The sequence below is a fragment of the Dipodomys merriami genome, unplaced genomic scaffold (genome assembly GCF_024711535.1).
Source record: "Dipodomys merriami isolate MVZ:Mamm:240054 unplaced genomic scaffold, mDipMer1.0.p SCAF_14, whole genome shotgun sequence".
NCBI lineage: Eukaryota > Metazoa > Chordata > Mammalia > Rodentia > Heteromyidae > Dipodomys > Dipodomys merriami.
In genome coordinates, this window is record NW_027202715.1 from 31,897,334 (window position 1) to 31,915,404 (window position 18,071).

Below are 18,071 nucleotides of genomic sequence, written 5' to 3' on the forward strand. Positions count from 1 at the left end.
ATTAATCACCAAAATAGCCTAATTTGGAGCTGTGGCTCAAATGGTAGAGCATAGCCTTGAGCACAAAAGCTCAGGAACAACACCAAGGTCCTGAGTCCAAGCTCCAAGACTGGCAAACACATAAATACACACACACACACACACACACACACACACACACACACACACACACACACACACACACATATAACCTGAGTCATAGGAAAGTTAAATAACTGAAGGTCCTGTCACTGAAATAGATTCAATTGCCAAAGTTGATTCAAGTGCTAAAGTTCCTACCTACCAATTACAAGGGCCTGAAACCCCAATTCCACAAAGAAGAGCAATAGATCATTTGCTCTCTGATTCCTCTAGTTTAGCTATCAGCTACCTAACACATCATAAACATGTGTCTTTTGCCAGTATTATTTGATACCTCAGAGCGACAGCAATATAATGCATAAAACTAATTAAAGTCACAATTGTAATCAAAGAAAACATTTAGACTAAGAGTTGTGAGAAGAGGTAGAATTCTGAAATAACCAAAGCCAATCCCCTTACAGCAGAGATAAAGTTACTTGCCCAAGGTCACTGTGGTGAAGACTTGCAGCACTCATTCATATCTTGTTCTCCACACATTTGTGAACATATAGCAAGGTTATGTATTCTCTTCTGATGGTTATAGGCCAATGGGGTGTGGGTGGCAGTGACACGTGTCACTTCTAGACGGAAATATCTAACGCTGAGGCATTTGAGAGGGGGTGTGAGTTCCATGTAGTCTCTCTAGTTCTGTCCTTGCAGCCCTGATTACCATGTGACCCAGATGGCAGGTTGCAAGATTGCTGAGTAACCAGATGGAAGAAACCAACATCGGAGAATTATCAGACCAGGAATATACTTTACACAGTGAGAAATAAATGTTTACATGTTAAGCAATGAAGATCTGGGGGTGAGGGAATCATTTGTTTCCACAACAAACCTAATACCCATCCTGACTAATGTAAGCACCATGCCAGTTAGTAAAGATGATTTCTTAGCTTAACTACAAATCTTTTTAGATTTATTTTAGTGCAATGAGTATCTCAAATCAAATTGAATTATTTCTGCTTTTCACACACTAGATTTAATATCAAATACCATCTCAACTTTAAAACAGTAAAAAAACAGGGAATTAAACATAAAAGGTCTTTAGGTCACATAAATTCATGGAATAAAACATGTATTTCATACAATGGAAGAGGCTCTTAGATTCATTCAGATTGTGGCGGTTTTCAATTTACTTACAATTTTAACAACTGTTCTTTTCCCTGAATCATAAAAATTAGTATTATCATAGAAACAGAATATTATAAAATTATCATAATCCATGTTTCTGGACAGGGGCATAAAGATATCAAAAGTGAAAATTCAACGAGACTCAACTGAAATGGCACCACACAGGATGATAATGTGTCATTTTTAACAACCTCTAGAAATGTGAAACACATTCTAAAACTCTTTCTTGAGAATGTTTTTATTTTTCTCCACTTTGCACTGTTAAGAAAAAGAACTTCGCATTTCAAAGCTATTAAAAATGTAAAGAGGGGCTGGGAAGGTGGCTCAGTGGTAGAGTGCTTGCCTCTCATGCATGAGGCCCTGGGTTCGATTCCTCAGCATCACATAAACAGAAAAAGACAGAAGTGGCGCTGTGGCTCAAGTGGTAGAATGCTTGCCTTGAGCTGAAGAACTGAGGGACAACATCCAGGCCCAGAGTTCAAGCCCCATGACTGATTAAAAAAAAATACACAAGCATTTCAAAATGCTACAGTGTTTTGTTGGAAAGAGTTTGGGGAACTTTTGTCATCTTTGCCATCTTTGTGAACCATACTTAAAAGTATTCTGCCATGATCATGAATTTTGTCATTTTTTTAAAGGGTTGTATTTGGGTATATGGGAAAGTCACATTCCTCAACACAGCTAATAAAAGAGGCCAATTCTACCTATGCATCAGCATATGCCTATGTATAGCTGTTAATCAGGATATGGCCACCATCAGGCATAAGGCCACCTTCTTATACTTCATCAAATTAAAAATTATCATTGCTGGAAACATAATTTATTTTTTTAATACGGACAAGGAGGGACTGTGCCGATCTCGTATTTGGTTGAGCTCAATGGTCTGAGTGATGAAACTGTAGGAAACAAATTTAGTTAGGATTGCGGGAACCAAGGTAGTTCTACCTGCTCAATCACTCACTAATCAAGAGAACAGGATGAGCTACCTGTTCTGTCCAGGTAAGTTAACCTCTATGCTCCATAAGAGAAAAAGGTTTATCTAAATTGGATCATTATATTGGTGTTCACAAAAAAGATTTGATGACTCTAGGTTATCAAATCCTGTTGCTGTGACCAAGTTGTCAAGTCTGTTGCTTTGTAAATAAATCTAAAGAGCTGAAAGCATGATTTGAAAACCAGTATTTCTTCCAGTCCAGTGTGTCAGCTTTAAGGTTGATATATTCAAAACATTTAGCTACTGGTTTCTCTTGGCTACTGCATAATCAAAGCAGGTACCAAGGGAAACAACTGGTAGATTGGCATTCCTACTGAACATCAACCAGCCTGGCTGAGTTTCTTTTCAAAGATGTTATGAAATTTGTTGTTGACTCAGGGATTTCATCTTCAAACACCCAGTCATTGAATTGTAAGTTTTATAAGTAGATTAAATACAAAAGCAAATGTCCTCTAACTTTATCTCACATTGTTGAAAAATCTTTTCCATCCATCATGGGAGAAACAAACCAAGAGGAGCAGTTTTATGAGGATTCTTAAGAGCACTATAAAAAGAGAAAACATCAGAAAACAGGCATGGTCTCCTGACAGGCCTGCCAGAACTATTGGGAAAAGATGCCTCTAGCCAAGCCACAGTTAACAATTATACTATGAAAAAAAAACACCTGACTCTAGTTTAGACAGGTGATAAGCTGAATTATTCTTGAAAGTTGTTTGGGAAAGAGAGCTAGTTCACAAAGGAGAATGATAAGCTCTGCTTCCTTGCCCAAGGAAAAAAGAACCACTTCCATCGCTCTCATATTGGAGACAGAAGTAAATAAGAGAACATATTTATCAGCAGCTGTCCTAAGAGTTAAGTGCTTTTGAGCCAGTAAGCACATGAGGTAAACCCACAGATTCTGTCTTCCAGAGAACAGCACTGAACAACAGTGGAGAAGGAAAGAGGGGAAAATGTATGTCCTGTCTAACGGGTTGTACAGCCACCACTCATTGGTTCCATGAAGATATTCAAGCCCAAAGATCTTCCTGATTTTTAAAGAAAAGTCATACTACAAATGCTCATAACAAGTTCTTTGATTTTCAAATGCAGGCAAAGAATTGGGGAGGAAAACAAACAAAACAAACTAGCCTTCAGATCAGTGTTATCTAGGACAAAGAATATATGTAGTCTATGGATACAATATCTACTATAATCCTTTCCTTCCTTGACTCAGAAATAGTTTCTGAGCATCTGTGGAATACAAGACATTTGCACTAAAGGACTAAATTCCATTAGCAATTCATAAGCCAAAGTTCCTTACCTAAAAAATCTTACGATCCCAGGAAAAGATGTGGTTCAGCGGTGGTTCATGCCTAAGCATGCTTAGACCCAGCTTCCTTCCCACCCCACCCCCATACCCACACACATCTTAAAATGCAATATAAGAAAGAGATAATGCCCAAATAATTATAAAAGTTGACTATGAGTAATTCTGTGATACATAAAGGCAACCTTATAAAAAAAAAGTTACCAGAGCTGGGCGCCAGTGGTTCACAACTATAATCCTAGCTACTCTGGAGGCTGAGATCTGAGGATTGCAGCAGGATAGTCCATGAGACTCTTATCTCCAACAAACCACCAGAAAACCGGAAGTGGCACCATGGCTCAAGTGATACAGCACTACCTTCAGCTGAAGAGCTCAGGGATAAGTTCAAGCCCCACAACCAATAACAACAACAAATGGGCTCAGAAAGGGCTTTGACAAAGATGTTATGTCCAAGTTGAGACCAAAAAGGCAGCTGTGAACCCTGTATATTGGCTGTTTATGACTGCACAACAAGCCACCCCAAATTTAATAGTGGAAAATAACAACCATTTGTTTAGCTCACAATTATGTCAGCAATTATGGCTGGGCCCAGTTCTGGTCTGGGAATTGCTCATAATCCACAAAGCTGATGGGTAAGGAGAGCTCCTACTGCTGTAGCATGACCTCCATTTGGGCAATTTGTCCCTACTCCACATGGCCTCTTATTCTTGTGCACACTGGCTGTGTTTGTTCACATGGCAGCTGTGTAAGCTACAAGGCAAATGAATGGAAACATGCAAGCCATGCCAATGCCTAGGCTTTGGAATTGGCACACTGTAACTTCCACACATTGGGTGGACCAAAGCAGGGCTCCGGGCCACCTTCCATTCCAGAGGGATGGAAATGGTCTTCATCTCTGGAAGGGATGTCACAGGGCAGAAGATGTGGTTCCAGGCAGGGGTGAAGAACTGTAGCCATTAGGCCAATCTTCATATAATAAAGCCTGGCATGTACAGCTAATGAAGGATGAAAGTGGAGTTTGGGAAGCTCCAAGTTGTTTGGTGTGAGAGGGGCAGAGCAGGTGAAGGGGTTATGGAGGGAAAGCACGATCAGTGTGGTTGTTAGAAGCCAGAACACAAAGGACCTGCCACACAAAGGACCTGTGACAGAAAGATTACTTTAAAGGGCTTTCTCCCTGTTTACTGGCAACAGAGTAATTAGAAACCAGTCACAAGATAAATACTATGCAAGATTAAATATAGACATCCTAAATGAAGTGTTCTTGGGGCTGTTGACCACTTTGAAGAACCAAAGAAGGCATCACGAAGGAGGTAGAGTTCAAGATGAAGTTCAGACAGAGCTATAGAAGTGAGTCAAAAGATGGGCATTGGCCCATGTGAAGGAGCAAGAAATCTGCAAACATCCAGACTAGCACAGAGTGTAAATCATAATTGGCTAAGATGAGGGTGGACATTCTCAAGTTCTTAAATACCAATGGGATTATGCATGCATGCCAGCTCAATGACTATCAACCCAACCTCTCTCCCTCACTGATGCTCCAATACACTGAGTCTAAGATCCACTACTGGAGACTTTAGAAGAGCAAGGAAGGATGTACCTGATATGGTCAAGACAAAACGGTTAGGGATGCTCAAGTGCTAAACTAACACACACTAACATTTTCAATCATTGCTCTGAGAGAAATGGATAAGACAAAGTCAGGAGAAGCTAAAAGAAGGTTTGTTCCCAGCTTCTTGCTGTGGTAGGCATCACTAACTGATCAGGGAACTTTGGCCTTTTCCATTTGGAGCCCCAAAGCTTCTCCTGAGTCTTTCTAGCATAGTTCTGTAATGATGACAAAAAAAAAAAATACCAGTCGAAACTTAATGGCTGCCCTTGAGTTAAAAACTGGCAACAATTTACAAGGTGAGACACTATTTAGGAGAGGAATGAGCCAAAGTTGGGATGCATGGAACAGAGCTAAGGTAGACACGGAAGAAAACACTTGGAGATGTGATGATATGGTGTGTCAGTAGTCTTTGGGCCTTGCTTAATGTGGGAGTGAAGAGAGGAGGCAAACATTTACCTATCCAAGTGTTTGAGGTTGTGAGCAGAGAGGGTGAAATAAAGTAAGGGTGGAAGGGAGGAAAGGAGGTAAAGAGGGCAGGAAACAAGTAGAAAAGAGAGGGAGAGGAGGTAAGTGGGAAAGAGAGATGAGGGAGAACATTGGGGGGAACAAAGTGATTATGAAGGGAAGATGAAGAGAGGAATTTGAATCTTTGGTGTAAATATCAGGGCTAAAAGCATTAGAATAAGAACTGAAACTACAGTTGAACACAATAACAAAAAAATCTCATAAATAGAATATTTTTCTCAAAATTCACAGAAGCACCAAAAGAATGAGTATGGGAGATAAACCCCTACTTATTCCCCCTAAAATATTACAGTATGGAAGAGACCTGGAAAAACTAAAAACAGGAAGAAATGTGAACAAGTGAATGGAAAACAGTTCACTCTTCTTGTTTTCCTTTGTAACTTACTTTGTATATTCTCAGCCACTAGCCTCAGCCTAGGTTTGTTTCTCTTTTACTTGCGTAACCAACAGCTGGGGAAAACAGCTTCCCAGTGTTTGTGAAGCTGTGACTGTTAGGAGTGGGAATCAATGCCTTCATCTTGTACCCTTGACTCTGGATCTGAAATTCTGATTTAAAGAATACGGGAAAGACTTGATCACATCATGAAATTCATTGTTCTGCTACTTCTAGCTTTTCACACTATAAAAAGGAATGCCCATTTTTAGAGGAAGGGAACTGACTTTAAGTCATTCCCCTTGCAAAAAGGCAATAACTCACTGTGGGTAGAGTATGGATATGTGTGTAGTTTAAATCAGCACTACCCTAATCAACTTCTCTCTGTTTTTATTTCTCTCATGTGTAAAATGAGGATAAGAGTTATCTACCTCTGAAGATTGTGAGGACTGAAAAATAAGTTAACAAACTTTTACAAAGTGCTAATGAATAATTCTTTTTGTTGTTGTTGTTTTGGGATCCGGTTGTGGGGCCTGAACTCTGGGCCTGGGCACTATCCCTCAGCTCTTCAACTCAAGGCTAGCACTCTACCACTTGAGCCACAGCGCCACCTCTGGCTTTTTTCTTTTTGCTTATGTGGTGCTGAGGAATCAAACCCAGGGCCTCAGGCATGCAAGGCAAGCACTCTACCACTGAGCCACCTTCCCAGCCCTGAATAATTCTTGAAAAAGCAATATAACCCACAGGGAATTAACACTTTTGAGTCAGAGGTACTAGGGTTTTGAACTCAGAGCCTTAGGCTTTCTAAGCAGATACTCTACCACTTGAGCCACATCCTCAGTCCTCTTTGTTTCAGTTATTTTTCATGAAGATCTTGCACTTTTTGCCCAAATCAGCCTTGGACTAAAATCCTCCTACTTCTTCTTCCTCTATAGCTGAGATTACAAACGTGAGTCACATTTTTCTCTGTGGAACATTCCCTTTGGTTCAGTAAAACTGGACTAGACAAGAAACTTCAAGGGCCTGTAAGTGAAACATGTTACAAATGAAATTCTCAGTGTTTTTCCAAGTTTCTGGAGTAATCGTGGATATAGTTAATACACAGAATCATATCTGGGTATAACTGTGTGTATGTAAGGCTAGGAAGATTGACAAATGATCCTCCACCATAGACGTTGAAAAAAAAATCTGTGTTTGTATGTGGTGGGTGTGTGTGTGTGTGTGCGCGCGTGCGCAAGTGCACACTGCAGCTCAAATCCGAGGGCCTTTCACAGGCAAAACATAACAAATCACTGAGCTGTTTTCCATGCCAAATCTCTTGTTCCTACTTCTATTAATACGGAAGGTAAAGGTGCCAGAAAAGGAACAGAATACTCTATACCCAAAACTTATCAATTTGTTCCTAGTAAAAAAAAAATGTTAATAGTAATGTTATATCATAAAAGTGAAGTCACATGATTTGATTCATAGAATCTATATGTCTGAGCAGGTAAAGTGTCCTATGCCGTAAAGGTGACCAGTAGTCTCCATATGCAAATTCTGAAAACTGTGCTGCTGAACAAAAATGGACAGAAGGTTTTTAGGGGAAACAAGCTAAAAAGAAATTGTCTCCTACCTGTATTTTTTCACAGTGTCTGAGAATCTTGAGGAAAACGTTACTTTTATGAGATTCTTGTTTCTTGGGTACTGATTCAATCTGTAGTTTCAGCTTTCATTCTAATGCACTTAGGCATGCTAATCATAATATTCTAGTAATGCAAAGTAATTGTTTTTACTAAGGCCATTTTTCTCCTAATAGACACTAGAAGAATACATCATTTATAGAATACATCGTTTCTCTATCAAAGAATTTTCTGCAACAAGTATTGCTATGAAATTTTTTTTTCTTAAAAAAAAAAGTTCTCTAGGAATAAAAAGCCATTATGTGTAACATTTGCCAATTTCTGTGCTATAAATAATCCTGCCACTGCTGATTTCAAACAACCAAAAGATGATGCTCTTGACGTGAACTTGGGAAATTCTATATACAGTTGGCTCTAAGGAACCAGTATGAGCTATCTCCAAAACACCACTGCCATTGCACCAAACACCTCTTAAGACACAATAAATCAGCTCTCAAGCAAAGTCTTGGATAACAATTCGGTGCTTAGAACTTAGAGAGGCAAGATGGAACAGAAATTGTGACCGGATACTCCAGGTGGTTGTCAAAATCTAGTGTAATCTGCTTTGTTTGGGCCCATAAATTTAGTTTTCTTTATGCTAAATTTTCTTCCCAATTACTGAAAGACTAATTAAGAAAAGTAGGTAATAATACAAACAATACCGACATGGTTGTGGGAGATTGTCTGAGATACCCATGGACCTCATTTCTTGGTAGAGTAGCAAAAGCTTATGTAAAACACTTTGCTCACAGTCTCCAGGGCCATGATGTACAGTGCCCTCTTGTGGTTTCAATAACCACCATCACCTGGTGATGACAGCCTTGACTACCTTCTTTCCTTCTCTCCAAGTGTTTTACTATAGGTGAGGCATGCTTAGTAAAGCATGAAATTTCTCACTAAGTCACAGATACAATTATTGTGAAAGTCCATCTTTCTGGAGAAATTCGGGGCAAAGTTCCTATTCTGAACAGGAAGGTGGCTGTGTGACACAATTTAGAGTCAAAGTCGGTGGCCCTTGCTGCAGTGAGCTGGAGCAGCAGAGCTCCCTTCTCTCTAGAATAATCCGTCCACAGTCAGATCCAGTGATATGTGACGATTCTAGTTGCGAAAATGTTGCTACTACAAAATATTACCTTTTTAAAAAAAATCAAAGTCACTAATTGTCCCTGACCCTAGTGCCGGCCTGAGAGAGGTGGTCCGGCTGAGTGGGATCCTTTCCTCTTCCACACTTCATTTGTTGTCTCCTCCACTTCTTTTACCTATGTTGTCTTGACCTTGTCTCTCAACATAGAAGTATGCACTTCTTTCTCTGAGGGGGAAGTGAAGACATTGGCAAAATCTCACTGCAGAAAGACCTTGGAAAGGCATCATTTCCAAGTATCACTTGACAGCACAGCTGCTTTATTTGGCAGCAGTGATGGGGATGGGCCAAGAGTTTTGCATTCTCCTACCAAGCAATCCTTCACAGGTTCATGCAAAGAATGCACAGCGGAAATGCAAAATGATGCTGTGTAGATTATACTATGCATCAGAATGTCTATCATCCTGACAACTAATTGCTGACCTTTGGCCTCCATTTTAAAATTTATACCCTTTATATGCTTCTACTGTTCTTACTATTTGGTGAGTGTGTGTCTCTATGAGACAATTTGGCACCAGAGTCATATCCTCTTCTTGTGTATCCTTAGTGCCAGTCTCAAGGTTGGTATACAGGATCCTAGTCCTGCAAATAAAATGAGTGAAGCTCAAGGAAGTTCAAAGATGTAATAAGTTGAAGACATAGATTTGAATCCACATCTTTCAACTCCAACTGCAGTGAGCACAGTACCCTGACATGTGATCAGTATTCAAATAATGTCTGATGACCTTGATTATGAATAGCTTTTTTCTGTCATTGCCTACCTATCTATCTATCTATCTATCTATCTATCTATCTATCTATCTATCTATCTATCTATCATCTATCTATCTATCTTCATGCCTCAGAGAAATAGACTAGCTGATCCATACAAGAAATGCTATGAGCAACTTTTGTTCACCATCGTGGTTACTATGCCTTCCAGAGTTTCTCATCATGTCTTCTCACAAGACTTTCAGAATCAAGCGGTTTCTGGCCAAGAAACAAAAGCAAAATCGCCCCATTCCCCAGTGGATTCGGATGAAAACTCCAAGAGAAGACACTGGAGGAGAGAACCAAGCTAGGTCTGTAAGGAATTGCTTCAGATGCCCACCTATTTATGCTCTACCATGAACCAGTCAAGCTGAAACGTCAATACTGCCTGGACTGACAGTTGGGCATTTTTTAAACTGATTTTTCCTTGGGTATTTTAATAATGGGCATAGTAATAAACATATAATAAACATTACATTTGAATCATAAAAAAAAGAAATGCTAAGAGGTCTGAATAGGGACCTTGAGGAGAAAGAGGCTGAGGCAGGAAGCTCAAGGCCAGGAGCAAACTGTGGCAAACTGAGGCCCGAGGCATCTCCTATCCTCCAGATTCATCTCACTTCAAGGATTATTCCCTACCACTAGTCTTTTTAAGCTTTTACTCACTGAGCCTTTGAAAGAATTTTTAATATCATCTACTCCTTTGCACATTTTAAAGGATGACATCTAAAACTTATATACTGTAATAGCTACAATTTCTATCTAATGTCCTTAGTACTGTACACATAGTTTAGATGTATTTGGCCAAAACCTTGAACAGCCAAACCAATTTTCAGAAGATATCTACCAAAGAACCTAAATAGTCAAATCAATTAATTTCATTATCAATCAGGCAGCTAAGTCAGCACTGTTAGAAAAAAAAAGTCTGATTTCATTCTTTATTCCCTACAAATGAATTCATGTCATTTACCCATGATAACTTTCTTTTTTATTTTTTTCTTTCTTTTTTGGGGGGGTCCGGTCGTGGGGCCTGAACTCTTGGCCTGGGCGCTGTCCCTCAGCTCTTCAGCTCAAGGCTAGTGCTCTACCACTTGAGCCACAGTGCCACTTCCAGCTTTTTTCTTTTTGCTTATGTGGTGCTGAGGAATCAAACCCAGGGCCTCAGGCATGCAAGGCAAGCGCTCTACCACTGAGACACCCAATAACTTTCTTCTGCCATATCATTTGAAGATGGTTGAGAAGACAGGGCACAGTATCTTTGACCTGGATGAAGTTGAGATTGGATCTAGCTTTATTTGCCTAGCTCTTACTGGACTCAGGAGCAATGTGTTCTGACATTGTCCCTATGTAAACTGGCAGAAGAAGCCTATTCACATTGGGACAGTGCCCCATAGTGAGATTCCAGTTAAATGTGAACTTTGCCATTCTTTTCTGGAACAGAAGAACTCAGAAGAGTACTTGGGGAAAATAAAAAGTTGGAATGGAGTCCAAACAGAATTTGGGGATCTGGACCTTGATTCCTTCTGATGCTATTGCTATGTATCCCTGGAAGTTCTCAAGCACCTTTACCTTCACTGCTACACAGAAGGCTTCCCCATTCCTGCCTTGTCTCCCAATTGCCCTCTTCCCAAAACAGCATTCTCAGGTGGCACCCGTTGGCCACTACTGCGGCATTTATTTGGGTTTCTTTTGTTCATCGCCTCTCATGTTCAGATCTCAGCCTCCAAATTCCTTGCCACCTTCCCTTCAGCTTACCAAACCTCCATGACTTCAGAGCAGATGATTTCAAAGAGCAACTAAGTTGATTTAGATGAAGGTATTTACTGTTCAAGTTTTAAGGCAGCCGCAGCTGTTCTTTTTTTTTTCTTTTTTTACTTTTCAGAGAAAACTCTTGATTCAAGGAATGTCCCAGGATAAGAAATGAAGGATTTCTTGTCTTGAGAACTTCGGGCACGGAGAAGGAAATAATCTGGATGATTCTAACACACTTTAATACTGGTTTTGATCAACAAGCCAGGAAGTAGGATTTGTTAAATCTGGTCCAAGCTTGACAAGTGACATTCCACGTTTTGAATCTGCAGGAGATGCTAACTCCTGCAGAAAATGTCACCAAGATCCTCCAGTCAGTTGCTCTCTGATACTGCAGTGCCAGAATGGAGAGAAAATGAAATCCAGACAAACTTTACTTGAGCCCCTCTATGCTGTGGAAATCTCTAGAGATCTCTCTAGTCTATTTTCAGACTCAGATCTTGGTCAGTTAAAGGTATCCACATGGATAAGGAGACTCAAGCAAGCTGTTCCAGGAGACTCACTAGAAGAATGGGGATTCTGAAGGTTAGTTCAGTTCATACTGCATACCATTGAGATTGAAGTTGTCAAGTGGCAAGAAAGAAAAAAAAAGCCATATCCAACATGATGTTCCTCTTACTCAGACATATGGTGCACTTATAGAAGTTTGCTAAGTCTAAAAATTTCAATCGTGCCTTCCAGGAAGAGAGAGGAAAAACAATTTCTGCCACTTCTCTCCACCAATTCAATAAATAACTCTTCAAACCCAACCCATATCTCCAAATGCAGACATGAAGATTTATAGGAAGACCAGCAAAAAGATATCTCTTGAATTGCACTGTAACTATGACATTCAAATGACCTGACCATATAGCACTAGAATTCAGAGCGAAGTAATGAATATTTGCCACTGCAACGAGAGAGGCAAAGTGAGGAGAATCTGCTCTCCCCTACACACAGACTCTGTCACGTACTCTTAGTATTTATTTTCACGAAAAACAGCAGGCTAATCAACATCTGTTCTTTTTCAATGTCCAAGAGTTCCTGTTTGCAAACATGAACAATCATTGCTTTGTTCTCTCTGGAGGAAACAAAAATGATCAATCAAAACACAAAGCTACATACCCAGACCTGCTGCGGCAGCTGCTTGCTCACAACGGCATGTCATTCCCCTGCAAGCCAGAGAGCTGCTTATGTATCCTGTGTCCCTGATCTTCTGAGCAAGGCTGCAGGTTCTCTTGGAGACTGGATGCTCCAACCGGCAAAGCCAAAGCTCACCAACTTAACCACTTGTGTGCTGACTCATGCACTCGGCAGAGAGCATCCCTGCTGAGCTTGCCTAACCTGCTGATGGATGAACCCTTGAACCCTCCTTGGAAGGTCACCAATGGAGGTTGTCAGTCTGCACCTGCTCCAACTTTTGAGCTATTCTTTTTTCTTTTTTCCTCCAACTGACCTGCTTGTTCTCTTTGATTTGGACAACACTCAATCCTTTTCCCATCACATCAAATGTACACCACTGAGAGGAGACTTACAGGACAAAGCAGTGCAGAGATGTAAATCGAAGAACATTTTGGATAAGTGAATAAAGCTTTTGCAAAGGAGATGCTGTCACTTTTCTGAAGAGGTTGCAACTAGATGGAGGAAATTAACTGCTTGTAGGCACTGTGGTAATTTATGGAAGAAAATAATAATGATGTTTATTTACATTTTCCTGATGTTCTTTCCAGGCAACACCCCCCCCCAAAAAAGGAGGGGACGTAACACTGATCAAGATGTATTGCATCCATAAATTGCTTCAGTAAATGGCACAGCCATTTGAAGGTAATTTTTTTAAGTCACAGAAGAGTTTTTAAAAAAATTTTCCTGCAGTACTGCCTTGGTTTTCATCTACATGGAAGTTACTAGTTCAACGGGGAAAAAAAAGGTACTAGTTGCAAAGAAAAGTTATTTCTTCTAACTCTTCTGGGCTCCAAATAGCAGGTATCAAGGTCAGGGGGAAGATAGTAAAGGCTTTCAGTGTCTGATCAAGTGTAGACAGTACACTTCCTAGGTGGGCAGGCTCAGAAGCCCAGAATTCCCTAAGAATAGTGCTACTGATTTTCCAGCTATCAGTATATTACTTTTGGGCTTTAAGGGCAAAAGTAAATCCCAGGTTTCCTACAGGTCCAAACAATCTAATCTGAGACTCACAGGAAGTAGGAAATAGAAGTTGGGTAATTATGTTTGTTGAAAAACAAAAGGTTAAAGCAGGAAAAACTCATGCAGTCTCCTGAGAACTGAGGATAGGAACTTCACTGTGCAAATTTTCTCTGCTCCCTGCTGCCAGGAGCTGCAGAACCGCCTGCTGAGGTTTATTGGCTACTAATTGGACTCCTAGGCTCCAGGGCCTCTTTTTCCCAAAGAATATCTACCCTGAGATCTTACAAGCTCCTGAGAAGGGAGTGCAAATCAACCTGTGCATAAAATAGCCATAGACTCCATGTGTAATAGCAATGGTACCAACCATAGCAGCAGCTATTGGCTCAAATGCTTTCCATATGTCAGCAAATGTTCCAGATACTCTACATATGTTCAGGTGCAAGGAATGCTAACTCTCCATGATGTCTGTGTTCCCTTCTTCTTGGTTTCTCCTGCAGTCATGTAACTGAAATCTGGGCAACTGAGTGTGAGAAGTGATGTGCCCCAGTTCCATTCTTTGCCTACCCGCTGTGTGATCCTCCAGACTCCAGGCACAGAGCTGTGAAGAAAGATCCATAATGACTTTGGATTCACCTGAGGAGGAAAGTAAAAGACCTTTATCAAATCCAATGGCTATTTGGAGAGCTGCTGTGCCGGTCTTTGCATTTGATTGTGGAGGAGGGTGAAGGGAAGAGGGGGAGACTCAGTGAGCTGGGACTGTATTTCAAACCATGAAAACATGGTTGGTTTGTTTTTAAATTCTTTTAGAATAACAGTGATCAAGATGCATTGTACTTATTAACAGATCCGATGAATTAAAACTCCTTTGTACAACCACTTAAAGATAGAAAATTAAAAAAAAAAAAAACAAGCACTAAAGGCCTACGAGTGTGGCTCAAGTGGTACAGCACTTACCTAGCATGTCTGAGGCTCTGAGTTCAATCTACAAAACCACCAATATAAATAAAAATAAAAATAAAAATGTTTAGGAGTGTGTAAGCACAACCACTTGTCTACAAAACCAAAGTGAGACTCCTTAGCCAGATATCCACACTCCACCCAAGTACTGGAAATGTAGCTCAGAGGAAGAGCAACCTGCACAAGGCCCCGGTTCAGCACTGCAAGCAAAGAGAAACCTGGTCTGACACACTCACCTCTGCACAAGCCCTTTTTGTGTGTTCCTGACATTGTGTCTGGTCAGTCATTCTGTCACTCCAGGCACAATGTTCTCTCATAGTTTCTGTTCCAACCTTTTCTAATGCCTCCTGTTCCAACATTTCCCTGACCACTCACTCTCCTGTTTACTGAATCTTACCTCCCTGTGGAGGAAGTCTGGACAAGGCACATGGCTGAAAATTCCTTGGCGTTCCATCCAACCAGAGGTGAAATCTATGTCCTCTCCCCTGGAATTTGGGTAAGCCTCCTTCCAGCTGGGACCACAGTAGGGAATGGAGAAGGACCTAAAAAATTGACTAAACTAAAGGGACTTAATAACTACGTGAGTAAATACCAGACTGGATAAGTACTACCTAACCACTAAGCTAATATTCTGGTCCATTACAGCAAAACCAGCAGAACCAGTTAGGACCCAGAAGTCTCCACCTGATAATTAATTACATAAGTAGGGTTATTATCAACCACTAGACATATATCAAAGGCATATTACATAGGATCTATAGAGGTATACGGAAGTATTATCAAAGGCACAATTATTTATTTGCAAAGGAATTGAGATCAGGATTAAAAAATGATCGGACTACGTAGAGTGGATAGCATGGTCAGAAAATGCTTCTTGAAAAACATGAACCATGTCCAAATAGTGTTTCATTTCCCACTACATAACTATCCTGAACATAGTATCTTAAACCGCATTCGTTTTATTACAGCTCATGCCTTTGTGGGTATGGAAGTTGAACAGTCACTTAGGTGAGGTGACACTTTTGTTCCATGTGGCACGGATGGGGTTATGATATTCAACTAATTGATGAGCTGACTTACAGATTTAAGCTAGTGTAAATTTTATGTTTTGTACCTTCCTTGGGATGAGTGGAATGATGATGAAGGATGGAGCTGAGATGATGACCAACACATCTGTATGCAGTTTTGGGATTTTCAGACTTCTTATAGGGTGACTCAGAACTACAGGAGCCAGTTTACCATGACATATGATAGAAGCATCAAGGTCTTACGTGACTCAGCCTACCTAGCATCACCTTCTCCATTCCCTACTGTGATCTGAGCTAGAAGGAGGCTTACCCAAATTCCAGGGGAGAGGACATAGATTTCACCTCTGGTTGGATGGAATGCCAGGGAATTTTCAGCTATGTGCCTTGTCCAGACTTCCTCGGCAGGGAGGCTCTATCTGGATACTTCCAAAGGGGACACATGCCAGCAGCACTAATTGGACACAATTCCTTTTCAGTCCATTTGCGCTACACATTCATTTCTGGCACCTGCGGAGTATAGAGAGCACAAATGCCTGCACATTCTTCTATTGGCCTCTGGTGTGGAGCCCAGGAGGCTCAACAAAGCTGCTGTCATGTCGCCTGCTAATGTTACCTGCTGACAGAAGTCTGTGTATGGGATGCACCACATCTTCACTCCTTACTTTCCCAACCATTAGTGGGAGGTTCAGAGGCTTCCATGGCAACAAGGTGGAAAGTGAACACACTTCCCATGGGCTTGGCAATGATGCGGCTGTGGACTCCTGAAACGCAAAGGCAAAGATTTCAGAGAAGTCCTCCAAACCAATGTTTTATTAGCCAGATCATGCTCGTTCCAAATGATGTTTTGTCCTCCTTCCTTCCTTCTTTTTCCTTCCTTTTCTTTTCTTCCCTTCCTCTCTCCCTCTCCCTTGCTCAACAGCCTGAAATATCAGGAGCACTGCTACACACCCCTGAACGGAAAGCAAATACATGATATTCATGGTCACAGGGTTCTTCATGAAAAAGCAAATGCCTAAGACACTGATTTGGTTGAAACTTCTGCTTTTCCCCTTTCATGCTGATAAATACCATTAGTGAAATGCAGTTCAGACTACAAAAGCTTCTCCAAGGTCTAAAGGCTCAAAAACAGACTTAAGGTACCAATACATCATGGCATGATATATTTCTGCTTCATTGCTTCTGTGGTTTATATTCAAGATTCTGTATCATTCTGTTTGAGAGTCTATCAGTAATCTAGCAATCATCTCTCTCTGTGTCTCTGTCTCTCTCTCACACACACACATACACACACATAATTTTCAGAATGCTACAACTGTTATTTAACAAAGCCATATGATATGTGTTCAGACTACTGATAATAAGGCATACTTAAAAGCCAAAATAACAACTGGGATCATTCAGCTTTACACCTTTTAGCTTTTTCACCAACTTCAGCAATTACTTTCATGTGGGGACAGTCAACTGGCAGGATTTCTTTCTTGACTCTGTCACCAGAATTTAAGGGAAAAGCCCTAACTCTCTCTGACAGCCTCAACAGATTTCGTTTGGCCACCCATCCCAACCACTACCACAAGTAGAAGTGGAAAAAAAAGAAGTAGAGAAAGGAGATTTATTCAACATAGCCATGTTGGGAAGAGGAAAAGTAAGCATATCAGCCCATTCTCAGGGTACTGGCAGACACTTGAGACTTACCTCGAGAGAAAGAATTGGGCAGGAGCCAGATCTATGCATGCTTAAGCAGGCTTTGTCCAAGTTTGGTCTAGTTGATCATTATCTCAGTTCTGGTTCTGTTAGACAATTGAGTTTCCATAAAATGATTGCTTCTGTGTGAGGGATGAGCTCATCATGCAGTGATCTCTCTGTGAGGCTCTGCTGTCCCCAGGTTCCAAGGTAGACTACAGGTTTCAGACAATCATTGGATATTTTCAGTGACCTTTTTGGGGGTATGGGATAGGTTATTTTAAAAGGTGATTGGGAATCTGTTATTCTTATCTCTGAACTTTCTACCTCGAGAGGGAAGTCCTAGGTTAGGATGCATCAGGTTTTAGATAGTCCTTGAATGATTAACTGCAGAGTTAAACTGGAGCCTGACACCAAGTTTTAAGACAAAAGTGACATGCAAAGTGAAGGCAAGGACACTAGGCTTCTATCCTGCTTTTAGTTCACTTGTGGGCCCAAGTAAAGAGTCAGTACTTTACAGCAAAAGCTATTAAAAGGAAGAACCTGTCATAACTCTACAGAGGCCTGCTCTTCACTCTCTCCCATTTCCTTCACTACAGCAGTGGTTGTTTACTGAGCACATAATCTGTATTCACAGGGCATGTCTTCTCCAAGATACTCTATAAGATAGGAAAAATTATCCCAGGTAAAAGCATTGATCTTAGGTTTAAATAGAGGAAGAGCTGGGGTACGGGATAGAGCTTTGGTGCAATTAAGCAGTTCTAGCCAAGTGTGGGGGAGTTGATTCTTATCTCAACTCTGGTTTTGCAAGGGGTTCCAGAGAAGTTGTTACTGTTATATCAAACAAGGCAGTAATATGGTTC

At 40.7% G+C, this 18,071-nt stretch overlaps 1 protein-coding gene across 1 annotated transcript in view; it reads right to left on the reverse strand.

Annotated features, from left to right (window-relative positions):
- The window catches only part of LOC138825777 (neutral ceramidase-like), a 109,170-nt gene extending 94,993 nt beyond the window's left edge, over positions 1-14,177 (reverse strand). The window contains exon 1 of the mRNA XM_070020443.1: positions 14,108-14,177. The gene's annotated coding sequence lies outside the window, so the exon portion shown is untranslated. The remainder of the gene's footprint in view (positions 1-14,107) is intronic.
- Between the last annotated feature and the right edge of the window lie 3,894 nt (positions 14,178-18,071).